The sequence below is a fragment of the Triticum dicoccoides genome, chromosome 1B, assembly GCF_002162155.2.
Source record: "Triticum dicoccoides isolate Atlit2015 ecotype Zavitan chromosome 1B, WEW_v2.0, whole genome shotgun sequence".
Classification (NCBI taxonomy): Eukaryota; Viridiplantae; Streptophyta; class Magnoliopsida; order Poales; family Poaceae; genus Triticum; species Triticum dicoccoides.
In genome coordinates this window covers 436,609,661-436,621,369 of record NC_041381.1, presented here as the reverse complement: position 1 = coordinate 436,621,369, position 11,709 = coordinate 436,609,661, and positions in this window count along the sequence as shown.

Genomic DNA, 11,709 nt, shown 5'->3' with positions numbered 1-11,709 from the left:
TCGGAGATACCTGTAGAGCATCTTTATAATCACCCAGTTACGTTGTGACATTTGATAGCACATAAGGCATTCCTCCGGTATCCGGGAGTTGCATAATCTCATAGTCGAAGGAATATGTATTTGACATGAAGAAAGCAATAGCAATAAAATTGAATGATCATTATGCTAAGCTAACGGAGGGTCTTGTTGTTGGAAATATGCCCTAGAGGCAATAATAAAAGGGTTATTATTATATTTTCTTGTTCATGATAATTGTCTTTTATTCATGCTATAACTGTATTATCCGTAAATCGTAATACACGTGTGAATACATAGACCATAACATGTCCCTAGTGAGCCTCTAGTTGACTAGCTCGTTGGTAAACAAATAGTCATGGTTTCCTGACTATGGACATTAGATGTCATTGACAACGGGATCACATCATTAGGAGAATGATGTGATGGACAAGACCCAATCCTAAGCATAGCACAAGATCGTGTAGTTCGTTTTTCTAGAGCTTTTTCAATGTCAAGTATATCTTCCTTAGACCATGAGATCGTGTAACTCCCGGATACCATAAGAGTGCCTTGGGTGTACCAAACGTCACAACGTAACTGGGTGACTATAAAGGTGCACTACAGGTATCTCCAAAAGTGTCTGTTGGGTTGACACGGATCGAGACTGGGATTTGTCGCTCCGTATGACGGAGAGGTATCTCTGGGCCCACTCGGTAATGCATCATCATAATGAGCTCAAAGTGACCAAGTGTTTGGTCACGGGATCATGCATTACGGTACGAGTAAAGTGACTTGCCGGTAACGATACTGAATGAGGTATTGGGATACCGACGATTGAGTCTCGGGCATGTAACGTACCGATTGACAAAGGGAATTGTATACGGGGTTGTTTGAATCCTCGACATCGTGGTTCATCCGATGAGATCATCGAGGAGCATGTGGGAGCCAACATGGGTATCCAGATCCCGCTGTTGGTTATTGCCCGAGAGCCGTCTCGGTCATGTCTACGTGTCTCCCAAACCCGTAGGGTCTACACACTTAAGGTTCGGTGACGCTAGGGTTGTATGAATATGAGTATGCAGCATACCGAATGTTGTTCGGAGTCCCGGATGAGATCCCGGACATCACGAGGAGTTCCGAAATGGTCCGTAGGTAAAGAATTATATATAGGAAGTGGTATTTCGGCCACCGGGAAAGTTTCGGGGTCGCCCGGTATTGTATCGGGACCACCGGAAGGGTCCCGGGGGTCCACCGGGTGGGGCCACCCATCTCGGAGGGCCCCAAGGGCTTAAGTGGGGAGGGGAACCAGCCCATAGTGGGCTGGTGTGCCCCCCTTGGCCCACCCCCTGCGCCTAGGGTTGAAACCCTAGGGTGGGGGGCGCCCCACTTGCCTTGGGGGGCACTCCACCCCCCTTGGCCGCCGCCCCCTTGGGACATTGCATCTCCCAGGGCCGGCGCCCCCCCTGGGGGCCTATATAAAGGGAGGGGGAGGGGGGCAGACGCACCCTAAAGTCCTGGCGCCCCCTCCCCCTGCTACACCTCTTCCTCCTCCGTCACGTGCTTGGCGAAGCCCTGCCGGAGTGCTGCTGCTCCACCACCACCACGCCGTTGTGCTGCTGTTGGAGCCATCATCATCAACCTCTCCTTCCCCTTGCTGGATCAAGAAGGAGGAGACGTCATCCGCTCCGTACGTGTGTTGAACGCGGAGGTGCCGTCCGTTCGGTGCTAGGATCTCCGGTGATAGGATCACGACGAGAACGACTACTTCAACCCCATTCTTTTGAACGCTTCCGCTCGCAATCTACAAAGTGGTATGTAGATGCATCTCCCATGACTCGTTGCTTAGATGAACTCATAGATGGATCTTGGTGAAACCGTAGGAAAAATTTTAATTTTCTGCAACGTTCCCCAACAGTGGCATCATGAGCTAGGTCTATGCGTAGTTCTCTATTGCACGAGTAGAACACAATTTTGTTGTGGGCGTAGATCTTGTCAACTTGCTTGCCGCTACTAGTCTTATCTTGCTTCAGCGGTATTGTGGGATGAAGCGGCCCGGACCAACCTTACACGTACGCTTACGTGAGACCGGTTCCACCGACTGACATGCACTAGTTGCATAAGGTGGCTGGCGGGTGTCTGTCTCTCCCACTTTAGTTGAAGCGGATTCGATGAAAAGGGTCCTTATGAAGGGTAAATAGAAGTTGACAAAATCACATTGTGGTTATTCATAGGTAAGAAAACGTTCTTGCTAGAACCCAATTGCAGCCACGTAAAAGATGCAACAACAATTAGAGGACGTCTAACTTGTTTTTGCAGCAATTGTCATGTGATGTGATATGGCCAGAAGTTGTGATGAATGATGAATGATATATTGTGATGTACGAGATCATGTTCTTGTAATAGGAATCACGACTTGCATGTCCATGAGTATGACAACCGGCAGGAGCCATAGGAGTTGTCTTTATTTTTTGTATGACCTGCGTGTCATTGAAGAACGCCATGTAAATTACTTTACTTTATTGCTAAACGCGTTAGCCATAGAAGTAGAAGTAGTCGTTGGCGTGACAACTTCATGAAGACACGATGATGGAGATCATGATGATGGAGATCATGGTGTCATGCCGGTGACGAAGATGATCATGGAGCCCCGAAGATGGAGATCGAAGGAGCTATATGATATTGGCCATATCATGTCACTACTATATAATTGCATGTGATGTTTATTATGTCTATGCATCTTGTTTACTTAGAATGACGGTAGTAAATAAGATGATCCCTTATAATAATTTCAAGAAAGTGTTCCCCCTAACTGTGCACCGTTGCTAAAGTTCGTCGTTTCGAAGCACCACGTGATGATCGGGTGTGATAGATCCTTACGTTCACATACAACGGGTGTAAGACAGATTTACACATGCAGAACACTTAGGGTTAACTTGACGAGCCTAGCATGTACAGACATGGCCTCGGAACACAGAGACCGAAAGGTCAAACACGAGTCGTATGGAAGATACGATCAACATGGAGATGTTCACCGATGATGACTAGTCTGTATCACGTGATGATCGGACACGGCCTAGTCGACTCGGATCGTGTAACACTTAGATGACTAGAGGGATGTCAAATCTGAGTGGGAGTTCATTCAATAATGTGATTAGATGAACTTAATTATCATGAACTTAATCTAAAACCTTTGCAAATATGTCTTGTAGATCAAATGGCCAACGCTCATGTCAACATGAACTTCAACGCATTCCTAGAGAAAACCAAGCTGAAAGATGATGGTAGCAACTATACGGACTGGGTCCGGAACCTGAGGATCATTCTCATAGCTGCCAGGAAACAATATGTCCTAGAAGGACCGCTAGGTGATGCTCCTGTCCCAGAGAACCAAGACATTATGAATGCTTGGCAGTCTCGTGCTGATGATTACTCCCTCGTTCAGTGCGGCATGCTTTACAGCTTAGAACCGGGGCTCCAAAAGCATTTTGATCAACACGGAGCATATGAGATGTTCGAGGAGCTGAAACTAGTTTTCCAAGCCCATGCCCAGGTCGAGAGATATGAAGTCTCCGACAAGTTCTATAGTTGTAAGATGGAGGAAAATAGTTCTGTCAGTGAGCATATACTCAAAATGTCTGGGTTGCACAACCGCCTGTCCCAGCTGGACATTAACCTCCCGGATGAGGCGGTCATTGACAGAATCCTTCAGTCGCTCCCACCAAGCTACAAGAGCTTTGTGATGAACTACAATATGCAGGGGATGGTGAAGACCATTCCTGAAGTATTTTCAATGCTGAAGTCAGCAGAGGTTGAAATCAAGAAAGAACATCAAGTGTTGATGGTCAATAAGACCACTAAGTTCAAGAAGGGCAAGGGTAAGAAGAACTTCAAGAAGGACGGCAAAGATGTTGCCGCACCCGGTAAGCCAGTTGCCGGGAAGAAGTCAAAGAATGGACCCAAGCCTGAAACTGAGTGCTTTTATTGCAAGGGGAAGGGTCACTGGAAGCGGAACTGCCCCAAATACTTAGCGGACAAGAAGGCCGGCAACAATAAAGGTATATTTGATATACATGCAATTGATGTGTACCTTACCAGTACTCGTAGTAACTCCTGGGTATCTGATACCGGTGCCGTTGCTCACATTTGTAACTCACAGCAGGAGCTGCGGAATAAGCGGAGACTGGCGAAGGACGAGGTGACAATGCGCGTGGGGAATGGTTCCAAGGTCGATGTGATCGCCGTCGGCACGCTACCTCTACATTTACCTACGGGATTAGTTTTAAACCTCAATAATTGTTATTTAGTGCCAAGTTTGAGCATGAACATTGTATCTGGATCTCGTTTAATACGAGATGGCTACTCATTTAAATCCGAGAATAATGGTTGTTCTATTTATATGAGAGATATGTTTTATGGTCATGCCCCGATGGTCAATGGTTTATTCTTAATGAATCTCGAACGTAATGTTACACATATTCATAGCGTGAATACCAAAAGATGTAAAGTTGATAATGATAGTCCCACATACTTGTGGCACTGCCGCCTTGGTCACATTGGTGTCAAGCGCATGAAGAAGCTCCATGCTGATGGACTTTTAGAGTCTCTCGATTATGAATCATTTGACACATGCGAACCATGCCTCATGGGCAAAATGACAAGACCCCGTTCTCCGGAACAATGGAGCGAGCAACCAACTTATTGGAAATCATACATACCGATGTGTGCGGTCCAATGAGCGTTGAGGCTCGCGGAGGATATCGTTATGTTATCACTCTCACTGATGACTTGAGTAGATATGGGTATGTCTACTTGATGAAACACAAGTCTGAGACCTTTGAAAAGTTCAAGGAATTTCAGAATGAAGTAGAGAATCAACGTGACCGAAAGATAAAATTCTTACGATCTGGTCGTGGAGGAGAATATTTAAGTCACGAATTTGGTACACACTTAAGAAAATGTGGAATCGTTTCACAACTCATGCCGCCTGGAACACCTCAGCGTAACGGTGTGTCTGAACGTCGTAATCGCACTCTATTGGATATGGTGCGATCTATGATGTCTCTTACCGATTTACCGCTATCATTTTGGGGATACGCTCTAGAGACAGCTACATTCACTTTAAATAGGGCACCGTCTAAATCCATTGAGACGGCACCGTATGAATTATGGTTTGGGAAGAAACCTAAGCTATCGTTTCTAAAAGTTTGGGGATGCGATGCTTATGTCAAGAAACTTCAACCTGAAAAGCTCGAACCCAAGTCGGAAAAATGTGTCTTCATAGGTTACCCTAAAGAAACCATTGGGTATACCTTCTACTTAAGATCCAAGGGCAAGATCTTTGTTGCCAAGAACGGATCCTTTTTGGAAAAAGAGTTTCTCTCGAAAGAAGTAAGTGGGAGGAAAGTAGAACTCGATGAAGTACTACCTCTTGGACGGGATAGTAGTGCAGCTCAGGAAAATGTTCCTGTGATGCCCACACCAACTGAAGAGGAAAATAATGATGATGATCAAGGTACTTCGGGTCAAGTTGCTACTGAACTTCGTAGGTCCACAAGGACACGTTCCGCACCAGAGTGGTACGGCAACCCTGTCCTGGAAATCATGTTGTTGGACAACGGTGAACCTTCGAACTATGAAGAAGCAATGGCGGGCCCAGATTCCAACAAATGGCTAGAAGCCATGAAATCCGAGATAGAATCCATGTATGAAAACAAAGTATGGACTTTTACTGACTTGCCCGATGATCGGCGAGCGATAGAAAACAAATGGATCTTTAAGAAGAAGACGGACGCGGATGGTAATGTCATCATCTATAAAGCTCGACTTGTCGCGAAGGGTTATCGGCAAGTTCAAGGGATTGACTACGATGAGACTTTCTCTCCCGTAGCGAAGCTTAAGTCCGTCCAAATCATGTTAGCAATTGCCGCATACTATGATTATGAGATATGGCAGATGGACGTCAAAACGGCATTCCCTAACGGGTATCTTAAGGAAGAACTATATATGATGCAGCCAGAAGGTTTTGTCGATCCTAAGAATGCTAACAAAGTATGCAAGCTCCAGCGATCCATTTATTATTCCTAGAGGCAATAATAAAAGGGTTATTATTATATTTCCTTGTTCATGATAATTGTCTTTTATTCATGCTATAACTGTATTATCCGGAAATCGTAATACACGTGTGAATACATAGACCATAACATGTCCCTAGTGAGCCTCTAGTTGACTAGCTCGTTGGTCAACAGATAGTCATGGTTTCCTGACTATGGACATTAGATGTCATTGACAACGGGATCACATCATTAGGAGAATGATGTGATGGAAAAGACCCAATCCTAAGCATAGCACAAGATCGTGTAGTTCGTTTTGCTAGAGCTTTTTCAATGTCAAGTATCTCTTCCTTAGACCATGAGATCGTGTAACTCCCGGATACCATAAGAGTGCCTTGGGTGTACCAAACGTCACAACGTAACTGGGTGACTATAAAGGTGCACTATAGGTATCTCCAAAAGTGTCTGTTGGGTTGACACGGATCGAGACTGGGATTTGTCGCTCTGTATGACGGAGAGGTATCTCTGGGCCCACTCGGTAATGCATCATCATAATGAGCTCAAAGTGACCAAGTGTTTGGTCACGGGATCATGCATTACGGTACGAGTAAAGTGACTTGCCGGTAACGAGACTGAACGAGGTATTGGGATACCGATGATCGAGTCTCGGGCATGTAACGTACCGATTGACAAAGGGAATTGTATACGGGGTTGTTCGAATCCTCGACATCGTGGTTCATCTGATGATATCATCGAGGAGCATGTGGGAGCCAACATGGGTATCTAGATCCCGCTGTTCGTTATTGCCCGAGAGCCGTCTCGGTCATGTCTACGTGTCTCCCGAACCCGTAGAGTCTACACACTTAAGGTTCGGTGACGCTAGGGTTGTATGAATATGAGTATGCAGCATACCGAATGTTGTTCGGAGTCCCGGATGAGATCCCGGACGTCATGAGGAGTTCCGGAATGGTCCGGAGGTAAAGAATTATATATAGGAAGTGGTATTTCGGCCATCGGGAAAGTTTCGGGGTCGCCCGATATTGTACCGGGACCACCGGAAGGGTCCCAGGGGTCCACCGGGTGGGGCCACCCATCCCGGAGGGCCCCAAGGGCTGAAGTGGGGAGGGGAACCATCCCATAGTGGGCTGGTGCGCCCCCCTTGGCCCATCCTCTGCGCCTAGGGTTGAAACCCTAGGGTGGGGGGGCGCCCCACTTGCCTTGGGGGGCACTCCACCCTCCTTGGCCGCCGCCCCCTTGGGAGATTGGATCTCCCAGGGCCGGCGCCCCCCTGGGGGCCTATATAAAGGGAGGGGGGAGGGGGCAGACGCACCCTGAAGTCCTGGCGCCCCCTCCCCCTGCTACACCTCTTCCTCCTCCGTCACGTGCTTGGCGAAGCCCTGCCGGAGTGCTGCTGCTCCACCACCACCATGCCGTTGTGCTGCTGCTGGAGCCATCATCATCAACCTCTCCTTCCCCCTTGCTGGATCAAGAAGGAGGAGACGTCATCCGCTCCGCACGTGTGTTGAACGCGGAGGTGCCGTCCGTTCGGCGCTAGGATCTCCGGTGATAGGATCACGACGAGAACGACTACTTCAACCCCGTTCTTTTGAACGCTTCCGCTCGCGATCTACAAAGTGGTACGTAGATGCATCTCACATGACTCGTTGCTTAGATGAACTCATAGATGGATCTTGGTGAAACCGTAGGAAAATTTTTAATTTTCTGCAACGTTCCCCAACACTTGTCCATCACATCATTCTCCTAATGATGCGATTCCGTTATCAAATGACAACTCATGTCCATGGTTAGGAAACCTTAACCATCTTTGATCAACGAGCTAGTCTAGTAGAGGCTCATTAGGGACACGTTGTTTGTTTATGTATTCATGCATGTATTAAGGTTTCCGATCAATACAATTCTAGCATGAATAATAAACTTTTATCATGAATAAGGGAATATAAAATAACATGTTTATTATTGCCTCTAGGGCATATTTCCTTCATGATTTGCCTTTTGTGTTCCAGTTCCGGCCATGTCAACCCCTAGGTTGATGGGCCTGGACAGGGCTCTCTCTAAGGTGGTAGCTGGCGATGCTGTGTTCCGCCGTCGGTGTTGGTCCTTGTGGTGACCACTCCGTCATGTGGCGACCGTATCGCTGTGGGTTGGATGACCACTATAAGGTCTTCGTGAGGGTTCCTCCCTCTACATCCGGTAGTTGACTTTTGCGGTGATATGAAAATTGTGGACGACAGATTGACTCAAAGGGATGGTTGTGCAGCAACGATAGTCGCACAACGCTAGTTGTTGGGTTCTAGCAAAAGGGTGGCGACAACATGTGTAACGTCGATGGTGGTGTTACTCGAGAATCCAATCTCGAGCTCCATTGTGAAAGCCTAGGTCTGACCCTAGTTGGTTACACCTAGCAATGGCGATATTTATATGTCATTACGTTGTTGAAGACATTGATTAGATATGCTAAGAGTGGTTATTCATGGTGAAAACTAGATTCTAGCCTTCGTTGATTGGATTCGATGACGACGACGCTTGAGCATTGCACCCATCTCAAAGGTGTTTCTCATAGGAAACCTCATCATCTGTGTAGTGTCATGAGATGGTTGATGCGGATATGGTCATGGATGTAGTTTGATGGTTGTGGATTTGATCGTGTTTTTTTTCTCGCCTATGAATAACTTTAGTCTTATATGAATTTGCTATTTACTGGCATGGTTTTTGTGTGCATGCGTTGGTATTGGTTGTGTGTATTCTACTTATGTCATGGTCGAGTGTGAGCTCATTGTGCTTGTATTCTCTTAATGCTTTATTTGATCCAAAAAATCCATCCTTGTCAAAAAAAGTGACAAAGACAGGATTACGTAATTTCGAATGTTGAGTAGGGTCAATTAGATAAAATTTCAAAATCTACATTGCCCATACATTTTCTTTGCGTAATTCACTTGGTTAGGGGAGTTGGGAATGTACAACCCATCCACTCTAGGTTCAAGTACTCATGGGGGCGAGTTTGAACTCTTAATACTAATATAAAAACCGTTGTAGGAGCCTTCTTGCTGTTTTTTATAAATAGGAACAACATTTAGTTAGTGAAGTATAGTGCATATACGATAGATGTCTCTAAAATGCCACATATCAATTTGTTTCTTGAAATGCTATATGAGGAACATTAGATTTTTTTACATTTCCTAGCAAACCACTTGTCGGCCATTAGATCATCAACGCGGATGTTAAAACAGTTCGGGTTGCCATGTCAGGAAGCCCGGCCCGTTCGCTAGGACTCCGGCCACAACGAACGCATACACATCTTTATCGATTCAACCGAGGAGTTCCCCCCTCTTTGCATGGCCATTTCTCTCGTCTTCGAAGCTCGACCAACTACCTTCTTGGCCTTCAACGCAAGGTTGGCATTCTGGGTCCCTTGCAATATTGCAAGAGTGTTCTTGGTCTTGGTCTCCAAAACCTTGCGAGTAGTGAAAGCGGCCACCACTTAATTTGGACTCATTTGATGATAGTGGGGGTGTTCACGGAGCAACATGACCATAGTGTGATACGTCAATACCATGGCCCCAATGAACTTCTCTTTGATGAACTTATCATCCGCCCAAGAGCAACCAAAATTCCTCAAACCCAACACAAGAGACTTTAGCCTATGATACACCTCCTTAGTGGTCTCTCCATCATGCCTTAAGGACAAGTTGACCTTTTGTAGAAGCAAGGCCAAGCGAGTATCTGTATATTGTCAACGTCTTCAAATATTTCTTCAAGGCAATCCCAAATTTCTTTGGGAGTCCTGAAGAGAGCAATGGCTGCCTCGCCTACACGGTGCCGGTGGTGGGCTGTCGCGGTACGACGTGGCTTGTCAGGTTGACATCAACATATATTTTCCATCTCTTCTTGTACTTCGATTTATATTTCAGATTAAGTGCATATAATTCAAAAAATAAATTTACTTAGGAAATTTAAAAACATAAATTTGAAAAAATGTTAACATAGTATACATATTTTGTTAGCGCAGGTTTAAAAACTATTGATAACTTAGAAAAATGTTCGTGACAATTAAAAAATGTTCCCGCATTTCAAAAATTGTATACCATTTTTATAAAATGTTTGCATAGTGCAATTTTTTCATACCACTAAAAAAATGTATGTCACAATTTATGGAAATATTCCCACATTTCAAAAATATTTCATGACATTAAAGATCGTGTAATTTTAAAAATGTTTATTTCTATTAAAAATGTACTCCCTCCGTTCCTAAATAGTTGTCTTTTTAGAGATTTTAAATAGACTATCACATACGGATGTATATAGACATATTTTAGAGTGTAGATTCACTCATTTTGCTCCGTGTAGTCACTTGTTGAGATCTCTAGAAAGACAAGTATTTAGGAACGGAGGGAGTACATGACATTTTAACAAAATATTCGCATGGTACCAAAAAATGCCCATGAAATTTTCAAAAAGTTTATATAATGTAAAATAAAATCTTTGCATAGTGTAAAATAAATGTTTATTGGCATTAAAAATGTACAATGTGTATTTGGAAAAATGTTGCCACGTATTCGGAAAAGTGTTCAAAAAATGTATTTCAAAAAATGTACATCATGTATTTAAAAAATGTACGAGGTTATCAGAAAAATATTGGACGCGTGATCTAAAAATTTACATTCTATACTAGGAGAAAATTAGTTATGTGTTGAGAAAAGGAAAACTGATAAAAAGTCACAGAAATAAAGAAAAGAAAAAAACAAAGAAAATGAAGAGAATGAAGAAAACCAAGAAAGAAACAAAGAAAACCAGAGTACAACAAAGAAAGAAAACCAAAGAAAATGAGAGTAAAATGAAGGGGAAAAAAGAAGAAAATTAGTGAGAAAACAAATAAAATTACAGGAAAAACACTAAAAAGGAATAAACCAGAGCAGAGCGAACCTAGAACTTCCAGTGAGCAATGCGCGCTAATGGGCCGACCCGTTAGTCATCACCCGTAGATTAACCGGTAATGGCCCGGCGGTGCAATCGGCGCCGATTACCAGTTCTCAAAATCACTAATTAAGGAGTACTCCTTGCCGAGATCACTCCAATTTCTCCAGGTTGCGATAAGTGGCGCGCTGTATGTGCGCCACTTGTCGCAACCTGGGAGTTTTCCCTTTTTTCATAGATCCGTTTATTCAAAATATTTTATCTCTTAAACCGTGCGTCCAAATCTCAAACCGCTTTCGCCATTGGATTCCTCGCGTCGAGATCTTCAAAACTAGATCCCATGTTGATAGGTTTTGACGAACTTTTTTTCACGAAAAAATCGGACGAAAAAAACCGACGAAAAAACCAAACCGAAAACACGGGTTTTTTCCCTTTCCGAAAAAGGCACACCCGTGCCTCTGACGAAAGCACAACCGTGCCTCTGGCGAAAGCAAAACGGTGCCTCTCGCGAAAGAAAAAAAACAGAAAACGCGTTTTTTTTCCTTTTCCAAAAGAGGCACGCCCGTGCCTCTCGCGAAAGCACAACCGTGCCTCTGGCGGAAGAAAAACCGTGCCTCTCGTGAAAGAAAAAAAACAGAAAATGCGTTTTTTTCCTTTTCGAAAGAGGCACGCCCGTGCCTCTTGCAAAAGCACAACTGTGCCTCTGGTGGAAGCAAAACCGTACCTCTCG